This window comes from Podarcis melisellensis, assembly GCF_964234715.1.
Source record: "Podarcis melisellensis genome assembly, chromosome: 9".
Classification (NCBI taxonomy): domain Eukaryota; kingdom Metazoa; phylum Chordata; class Lepidosauria; order Squamata; family Lacertidae; genus Podarcis; species Podarcis melisellensis.
The window spans coordinates 4,996,874-5,007,226 of record NC_138541.1 but is presented as its reverse complement, the minus strand read 5'-3'; positions in this window follow the sequence as shown (position 1 = coordinate 5,007,226).

Below are 10,353 nucleotides of genomic sequence, written 5' to 3'. Positions count from 1 at the left end.
ATTATATATGTTGTGATCTTTTCTGTGAACTGCCCGGAGACCTCCCTCCATATATAGGGCAGTATATAAACTCAATTAATAATGATGATGATAATGTAGAATCAGCAAATTTAACTAAGAGAATAAGAGATCAGGAAGATTAGGTATTTAAGGAAGAGTGGAAAATGTTTGCAGAATATCAGAAGAACTATGTTAATCAGGTTAAAACGTTAGCAGGGTTAGTGTAAATTCAGCAGTGTAAATAAAGTATTAAAGATATAGGGGGAAGGGAGGAATAAGAATATATGGTGAAATTAGAATATGCAGCCTTAACGGATAAATAAATAGAACCACGGAAGGGAGGGAAGCGAAGAAGTCAGTGATTGAATGTATGATTATAAGCAATGAAATGTGAAACATTATAATGAAAAATGATAAATAAAATTATAAATCTGATATACACACAAACACCGTGGGAAATGTGCTAAGTTTCATGAGTGCAGCAGTTCAACCCCGGTAGGTATTGTCCTATGGACTAGTCCCCACCTCCCCACAGCCATCTAAGGAACAAAATCAAGCCATATATGGGGCTTTCAGTTCTCCCCATCAGATAGTTTTTAGTACACCTTTTCAAGAAGGGAAAGCCCTCCTTTGCCAAGCCCTCAAACGTATTCCACTCCCCTCCTCTCAAAAACTGCATAACTTGACTTACCTGTTTGGAGAAACTGGGTCTGCTCTGCAGTTCATTGCAATGCACAGACTGATGCCGTGAGAGGTCAGGATTGCACCTGTTGACCCTCAAAGGTTAGGGGGCAGGTGTGGTATAGTCTTGGCAAGGGTCTGCAAACATAGAACCTTAGTGTGGGGTCTGCATCATAAGCCTCTGGGCCAGCGGTCAGCAAACTTTTTCAGCAGGGGGCCAGTCCACTGTCCCTCAGACCTTGTGGGGGGCCAGACTATATTTTTTTGGGGGGGGGGAATGAATGGATTTCTATACCCCACAAATAACCCCTAGATGCATTTTAAATAAAAGCACACATTCTACTCATGTAAAAACACGCTGATTCCCGGACCGTTCACGGGCCGGATTTAGAAGGCGATTGGGCCGGATCTGGCCCCCAGGCCTTAGTTTGCCCACCCATGCTCTGGGCAGACTGGAATTGGAAGATAGGGCTTAGGGAGAAAGCTGAGGCAGCAGCAGCAGCTATGATCCTGCTCTCTCCCTCCTCCAATACATACGTTTTCTGACGGTCAACACAGGGTTTTCCCTCACCCCAACCCATCCCTCTTCAAAATCAGGCACTGGGAGAGAAAACACTCACCAAAACTAGGTTCAAAGACACCCTAGCAAAGGAAACATCATTTGGGAAAAGTGTCAGCACCCATATCTGGCCACTGAGGGCTTATCATATAGAAACATGGAATCGCACAGTTGGAAGGGACCCGAGGGTCATCTAGTCATCAACCCAATCTCAGCTAAAGCATCCATGACAGATGGCCATCCAATCTCTGCTTCAAAACCTCCAAGGAGAGACCGTCCCACTGTCAAACAGCATCTACTGTCAGAAAGTTCTCCCTGATTTTTAGTCAGAATCTCCTTTCTTGCAACTTGAAGCCATGGGTTCGAGTCCTGCCCTCCAGAGCAGGAGAAAACAAGCTTGCTCCCTCTCCCATGTGACAGCCTTTGGGACATTTGAATATGGCTCTCATATCTCCTCTCAGTCTCCTCTTTCCCAGGCTAAACATACCAAGCTCCTTCAACCACTCCTCATCAGGCTTGGTTTCCAGACTGTTGATCATCTCAGTCACCCTCCTCTGTGCAGATTCCAGCTTCTCAATATCCTTCTTAAACTGTGGCGTCCAGAATTGGACACCGCAATTAAGAACCGGCAGCTAATGAGTTGCAATCCCTGCATTGCAGGGGGTTGGACTAGAAGTGGGTCTCTTGCAACTCTACAATTCTGATTCTGCTATAGAAAGAGGGGGAAACAGAGTGTGTAATGGAGGAGAGAGGTCAAAATCTCTCCTCCCCCCACAGAACAACCCCCCTGCTCTCACCCCAGCTGGTTTATTAGCACCTCGATATCTCTCTCCGCAACTTAGCAGCAATTTCAGTAGCAGGATTGCAAAGTCGGCTTTGGCAGTTCATCACTCCCGGGCAGGAGATAAAGGGAGTTCTGGACAAGACAGCTTTTGCCAGCCATTGTGGCAATCAGCCCGGTCCCCTTGCTGAAGGTGTCTCTCCTCCTTCAACCCAAGCAATGGGGACAGGCAGGGGCCTACCTGAGGGGCTGGGGTGGACGGTCGCCAAGAGAGGCGTCTTGACCCCGGGCCTGGCAGCCAAATTGGCAATAAGCACCGCCACCCGCTGCCGTTCTCCGTCCTGGGCTGCGCAGAAAGCTTTGTTGCATCCATTTTTGGGTGGGAAAACCAACTTGGGCAGCTGTTTTTGCAGCTGGGAAGGCTTCCTCTGCAGCCCTTTCACCCCAGTGTTGGATGAAGGGATCTTAGTCCAGCTGTGCAAGCTGGGAGAGAACCATTTACCCTGGCTTTTGGCCCCTTGAGGAGCGGGTGGCGCTGTGGTCTAAACCACTGAGCCTCTTGTGCTTGCCAATCAGAAGGTTGGCGGTTCGAATCCCCGTGACGGGGTGAGCTCCCGTTGCTCTGTCTCAGCTCCTGCCAACCGAGCAGTTCGAAAGCACACCAGTGCAAGTAGATAAATAGGTACCGCTCTAGCGGGAAGGTAAACGGTGTTTCAGCGCGCTCTGGTTTCTGTCATGGTGTCCCGTTGTGCCAGAAGCGGTTTAGTCCTGCTGGCCACATGACCCGGAAAGCTGTCTGTGGAAAAATGCCAGCTCCCTCGGCCTGAAAGCAAGATGAGCGCTACAACCCCATAGTCACCTTTGACTGGACGTAACCGTCCAGGGGCCCTTTACCTTTTTTTAACGTTTTGAGGACCTACCTTATTTTTACGGTTGAACGTTATTTTGCATTGTTTTTAATTTTGTGTTTTAATGCTGCAGCCTGATTTGGGACCTTCAGGTGAAGGACTAATAATAATAATAGGTTTACCAAACAGTATAATGCAGCAACTAAGAATAAGAATAAAAACATCAGGGCGGGAGGGGTGGGAAGTCAAAAAGCAAAGTGTAAGTGAATGATATATAATGCATATGCAACAAATTTGCTAAAACTTTTGAAAATCTAATAAAATTATTATTAATAATATTAAATGTGAGCAAGAGTTCAAAGAGGCAGAATCAAAAGTGAATCCACACCGCCTGAAATATACTCGGAGTCGAGAGTGGATTTCATGCTTTTTATTCAGCTCATAGTGGTGAGGAGGAATGGAAGTTCCCCCAGAATGTCTGCTTATTTACACAATGGGCCCCACGTGATTGGCTAATTCCGGGATTCTCCTGTAGGCCAATCTGGTTGCGGATTCACTTCCAGCTGGAGCTGGATTGGGTGGCTCCTGTGGACCAATCAGACTGCTGTATTCTGGGTCCTATTGTTCTAGGACCAATCAGACTGCTGCATTTTGAATTCTATTGTTCTACGACCAATCAAACTGCTGGATTTTGGATCCTATTCAACTCAGTACATAACACTGCCATAGGCCACCAGCTGCAACCAAGCAGTCACAACCTGCAAAGAGGTGCAAGCAGATAAAACTTGCACAATACGACTCAAGCAAGTGAGCCAATCAGCATTCACACAGACACACATAAATAAACCGATAGAAGTGATGGATATAATTTATTGGGCTTTTTTTAGAATCGCATCCAAGTTACAAGTGTAAAAAATAATAATCACAAACAGCAGGTATAAACGTGTAAAACAATACAAAAATAAAGGGAAAGGTACTTTTATATATTTACTGAATCAAGTAGTGTAATAAATACAAATAAGCAAAAAAGCTTCATTCACTCATTTCAGTTTAACTGAAGTTACAGTAGAGTTTGTAAAAATAACATTTTACTGAACGTTGCAAATATTAACGGGTTGAAAACTAGTATGAAAAATTAATTTTGGCACCTGGTAAAAAAAAAAAGAAGAATTTGTTATGCGAGTCTTTCACAACTAGGTAAAGGACAAAGCAGTTTCTTACTAGTTTTCTGAGGTACATCTAAAATTAGATTTAGCAACGCAGTTCTAACAACTCACAGTTTACGTTTTTACCTTCCCTCGCTATGCTAGTTACAATTTTCCCTTTTGAGGATACCCGAAACGGTATTCTGGAGCTTATTAGCTGTGCAAAATTCAGGAGTGAGAGAAAAAAAATGATCTCAAAAGAGAAAAAAGAACACGGGGAACACTTTCAGCGCACAAACTGGCTCTGTGCTGACGACTCGGGCGTTCCAGGCCGAGACTGTCGCGTTTCGGCATCCGCAGAGGATCCAGAAGGACAGAATTGAAGAGGGTGGGGGAAGTTCTCTTGCAAAAGTCCCACTGGGATGAAAGGCGGACTTGTGCAGGAGCACCGCGCCCAGGATCCCTAGCTGACGGGAGAAGTAGATTTTGCATATGCAAAACCCCCAATCACACGCAGGGCTCCTACCGAAACTGGTGCGGAATTCTTTTCCCTGCAAAATCTAGATCTCACGTCCCTGTATCGCTGCAGGAGGGCGGCTGCCATTTTCAGCGGCAGCCCCTTGCCTTTTCGCAACACCCGCCCCAGCAGCACAGAGTCTGGATTGCAAATGTACCCCCTCGCTTTTCCAAAGTTTGTTGCAACCCCTCCCCTCCCTCCCTCCCCACCCACAATATAACTTCAGCGATTTCTGACCACACTCATTCTCAGGTGATATGAAACCACACAGGCTGCTAATGGGAAGGTCAGCAAAAGCGGAGAGAAACCCCTTGAGGACTCGATTTGTGCATTTCCACGAGAAAAACACACGTACACAAGGAAAGCTCCGACTCTTGGCACTGCCGCCGTTTTTTACCTTTTCTTTTTTTTCACCGCAAACGGCCGCAGTGCAAGAACAGTGTTAATGGCACTTCTGACTTTGAATAGTTGCAACTAGAACGGTGCTCTGCGTTTTACAGTAGCTTGAAACATTTCAAAACTAGATTATTTTATTCGGCGATGCAAGTCCCGCCCCCCTTGTAAAAAAACAAACAAACGAGTTAGCTCCCCACCCCACCCCTTTATAAAAATGCTGCCGGATCATTGAAGCAATTCCTTAAATTGAATTGCCTTAAAAATGTCGGCAGGATCAAGTATTTCAATCGTTTTCAGTCCTCAAAGAGTTTTCTTTTTTAAAAAGAAGACACAACAAACCCGAACAACTTAACCATGTGTGCTAAATATTCTCCGCTAGGTGGAGAGTCCTTTCACCAAAATGGTTTTTTTCTTCTTCCCTTCAAAAGAGGGAGCGAGCAGCAGGAACCAACGGCGCCCGCCTGCTTGAAAAATTTGTGCCGCGTCGGCGGCGGTGCCGTAAAGCAAGGCACTGATATGTCTTGAACAGGATCCCATTGTCACAGTTTCGATATTTTGGCTATTTTATCCCCCTCCCCAACACTCCCCACCCCCCTTTTAATTTCTTTTTTTTAAAAAAAAAAAAACAAAATCACAGTTGAACGTTAAGGAAATTGAGGTAATCGAGAAAATTTCGTCAATACCAAAATAGAAGTCATCGCAGTACCAGAATGGTGAAAGGCCTTTGTAGTTATTACAGGGGTATTGTTCTTACTTAGCATGCAGTACAGCGTATACATATAGAGATATATATATATGTCTCTCTCTACCATGCCTCTGCTCTGCTAAAACTCTGACTTGTCTGTGCAGTCCCACTGGGATGGGTGGGAGATTCCACACACACCCTGCCCATTCCTGCCTGGTCCCCACAGTAGAAAGGGTCCCTTCGGAAGCTTGCCCAACAGCCGTTGGCAAGTCATGGGATGGAGCCTAGGGCATGGCCCTGTGCCAACGCCCCAAACAGCTGATTTGGTGCCCCCTGGAAAAAAAACCGGAGGGGCGAAACAGACCCAGCAGCCTCATCCTCACAGTCCTCCTCACCGGCTGAGGCAGCCTCCCTGCCTGCGCAGAGGGACTGAACTGCACTGAAATGACGTGCCTGACCTTCTTAATGTGAGGATTGCTCTCAAGAGCATTCCTGGTGCCTAGTTGATGCCTGCCCAAAAGGGCTCTGCCCATTTAAGGCCAGCGCATCTTCTGGGCCGCTATAGAAATCATTCAACATGGCGGATATCGCCAAACCAGGACGCTGTTCGAATGCAGAGGCTCAGCCTATTTTCTGCACACAGCTAGAGGCAGTGAAAGAGGAAGATCTCCAGAAGGTCTTGCTGGTTTGAGGCCTCCCCGTGCTGTGGGTTCCCAACTTCTGCAAGCCCCAGCCCAAAGGTCTGGATGGCACCCGGTGGCACGGAGGAAATGCTGTTGCCAAGTCTACAGCTGCAAGGCATGGGATTGCCCTGAAGCAAATTCTCGGGGCAGCCGGGTGAGTCTCCTGCAAAAGCATTTCTCATGGCTGAAAAAGGCAATGGTTAGAACCAGTCGCCGGAGGATCTGCTCTTTGGGATCTGCCCAGGCTTCTGTTTTGTAAATTTCAGAGTTCAGCAGAGCTAAGTAAGCTACAATCTCTTCACCTATTTTAATAACAATTGCACTTAAAAATCTACGATCATAATCCACGAAGAAGGTGAGGCAACGCACCCAAGCTGCCGTTTGCCTCACCTTCCGAGAAGCTGCGTAGCAAACGCGGTTATCTCTATATATGGCTTTTGCAGATCATTCGACAATCTAAGCTAAAGAGAGAGAGGAGCAATTGGGGTTTGCGCTAAACTATGCTGATGGTGGGGGGAGTTGCTTAACCCCCTCTCCACCCATCGGCTTTGGCACAATCCACCAGGAACCTTCACCGGCATCAATTTGGAGCCTTGCAAGAGGGAAGGTTCCCAGTGGATCGTGGCCCAGAACATTTTGACCTTTTATCCCTCCAGAAAACTCCAGACGCCCCAATTCTTGATTGGCTGATGCGATCGAGCTGTGGCTGATTTGAAGGTGCTTTGCCTTTGGCATGCTTATAAATACTTGCCACACTCGGCAACAGTTTGGGCCCGATACACAAATGAGCACGTTAGAAATCTGGAGTTTAAGTGCGGAGAAGCAAGCCAAAGGCAACAGCAGAATTCAGTCCTCTCCCCGGAAAGCCAGGCTTTGCTGCCTGAACTCTTATCACCAGAGAAAGACTTTAAATTTGCCAAACAGCCGCAAGAGGTGCAAATTGTGTGCCACCTCCTGCAACCGATACTTGGTCTCCTTTTGCCGGAATCTCTCTTTGCTAATAAATCTTGCTCTTGACAGGACCATATTCAGGACCTGGACTCTGCCAGAGACTGGGCACAGACCCACAAACTCGGAGTCCTCCTGGCCCACGATGGCTTCTCACTGGCTTCCATGGAAGAGGCCAGCTCCAAAGCGGGAGGAAGACAGGAGAGATTGTGTAGCCCCCCAGGAAGGGGGGCTCTTAATCTGAGGAACAGGATAACACAGGTCCATGGTCACTCAATACACCCATGCCAACCTGTGCGCTAGCTCCTGAGACGTTGCTTCTCAGTATTGCTCTCTTTTTTTCTGGAGGGATGATTCAGAAATTGGTTTCTGTTTCAAAGCATATGGAGTAAGGTCAGGTGTGAGTTTCTCCTGCTCACTGTGGGAGCCAGCTGAAGAGAACACCTCACCTTTTCACATGTTCCAGCCAAGCTGGCTTACCTCAAAAGCACCGACTGCCCCTCCAAAATTAATTTGCTAGCTACCATTTATACTACCAGGCACTATCAGTATATTATTCCAAGAGTTAACTAAGGTAACGGTCATGCATAGATAAATCCACAATCCTTAGGAGGATGCCCTATTGCCTGTAGTACGGGCATTTACGACCCCACAGAAAGCTTAAAATAATATTTAGTCAACAAGGGAAAAAAGTCGGCCTTCAGTTTTATGGAAACCGCTTCTTGCCTGTTTAAGGGCCCATGGAGTGCAACAGTAATTTAGGCTAGGGAAGAAAAGAAAAAAACTTCAACAGGCATAATGAAAACATATGCAAACATTCAAAATCTAAGCTGCGTCACGTAGAATGCTAAGCTGGGGCTCTTTTTCTAAGGGTGAATCCACCAGGAGCGAAAGATGCTCAACTGGGAATACAGAGTACGCTACCCAACTAGGCTCCCTTGCTTTATCATCTACTGGAGATTAAGAATTTTGCAGCAAGTTTTTATAGGAAGCCGCAGGCCAGCTCAGCTTTTGGAGTCCAGCCGTATTCCTATTATTTCCAATGGATAAAGCAGGTTGATTTGACACGCTTGCTTTTCTACTTGAGTTTTAGATGCGCCTCTCGGGAGGCAGGTCCTTCAGCCTTCAGTTCTCAGGAGGCCACGGCAGCCGCGAAAACCACCAAGCAACTGCTTTCGTGTGGTTTGGACTCCGCAGAGGACAACCATGCAAACCGTCACTGGGCGGCCAGATTGCGGGGTTCGTACCTCCAGGCCCATCTTTCGTGCATGTGCTGGGTCTACACAGGAGTAGTTTGCACAGGCCAGAACCACGCAGGAATGAGCCCACAGAAGACTCAAGTCATGGGGTCTGACTCCAGCGAACACACAGAAGCCGTGCCAACACAACAGCCAATGCATCTAACGGGAAACAGTCCCAACCTGCCCAAAAGCGGTAAGCAATTTATCCAAGCTGGCCCTGAATGCTCTGCAACTTTCCCAACACTGCAAAGATGTGCATCTTTGGGCACTTACTGGAAACGCTCTTAAAGGCGTGCTCTTAATACTCAAGTAGAACTCTTAACCCTCAAGAAGTGACTGTGGCTCTTACTTCAGCCTGGAACAAACTGACACGTTGCTGTTAATGTACCAAACGGAAGAACAGATGTTCTGTTTTACAGCAACGGTACAGAAACTGCAAGTGTGACACCAACTTTCACTTTAGCATTTGTGTTCCCCCATTTCTCGCCAAAAACCACCATGTTGGTTAAGAGAAGCCCTCAAGAGCTCACGTGTTCCCCCATTTCTCGCTTTAGGAACACCCCAAAACCACCATGTTGGTTAAGAGAAGCCCTCAAGAACTCACGTGTTCCCCCATTTCTCGCTTTAGGAACACCCCAAAAACCACCATGTTGGTTAAGAGAAGCTCTCAAGAACTCACGAGTTCTACCATTTCTCGCTTTAGGAACACCCCAAAAACCACCATGCTGGTTAAGAGAAGCTCTCAAGAACTCACGTGTTCCCCCATTTCTCGCTTTAGGAACACCCCAAAAACCACCATGCTGGTTAAGAGAAGCTCTCAAGAACTCACGTGTTCCCCCATTTCTCGCTTTAGGAACACCCCAAAAACCACCATGTTGGTTAAGAGAAGCCATCAAGAGCTCACGTGTTCCCCCATTTCTCGCTTTAGGAACACCCCAAAAACCACCATGCTGGTTAAGAGAAGCTCTCAAGAAATCACGTGTTCCCCCATTTCTCGCTTTAGGAACATAGGAACACTCCAAAAACCACCATGTTGGTTAACAGAAGCCATCAAGAGCTCATGTGTTCCCCCATTTCTCGCTTTAGGAACACCCCAAAAACCACCATGTTGGTTAAGAGAAGCTCTCAAGAACTCACGTGTTCCCCCATTTCTCGCTTTAGGAACACCCCAAAAACCACCATGTTGGTTAAGAGAAGCCATCAAGAGCTCACGTGTTCCCCCATTTCTCGCTTTAGGAACACCCCAAAAACCACCATGCTGGTTAAGAGAAGCTCTCAAGAACTCACGTGTTCCCCCATTTCTCGCTTTAGGAACACCCCAAAAACCACCATGCTGGTTAAGAGAAGCTCTCAAGAACTCACGTGTTCCCCCATTTCTCGCTTTAGGAACACCCCAAAAACCACCATGTTGGTTAAGAGAAGCCATCAAGAGCTCACGTGTTCCCCCATTTCTCGCTTTAGGAACACCCCAAAAACCACCATGCTGGTTAAGAGAAGCTCTCAAGAAATCACGTGTTCCCCCATTTCTCGCTTTAGGAACATAGGAACACTCCAAAAACCACCATGTTGGTTAACAGAAGCCATCAAGAGCTCATGTGTTCCCCCATTTCTCGCTTTAGGAACACCCCAAAAACCACCATGTTGGTTAAGAGAAGCTCTCAAGAACTCACGTGTTCCCCCATTTCTCGCTTTAGGAACACCCCAAAAACCACCATGTTGGTTAAGAGAAGCCATCAAGAGCTCACGTGTTCCCCCATTTCTCGCTTTAGGAACACCCCAAAAACCACCATGCTGGTTAAGAGAAGCTCTCAAGAAATCACGTGTTCCCCCATTTCTCGCTTTAGGAACATAAGAACACTCCAAAAACCA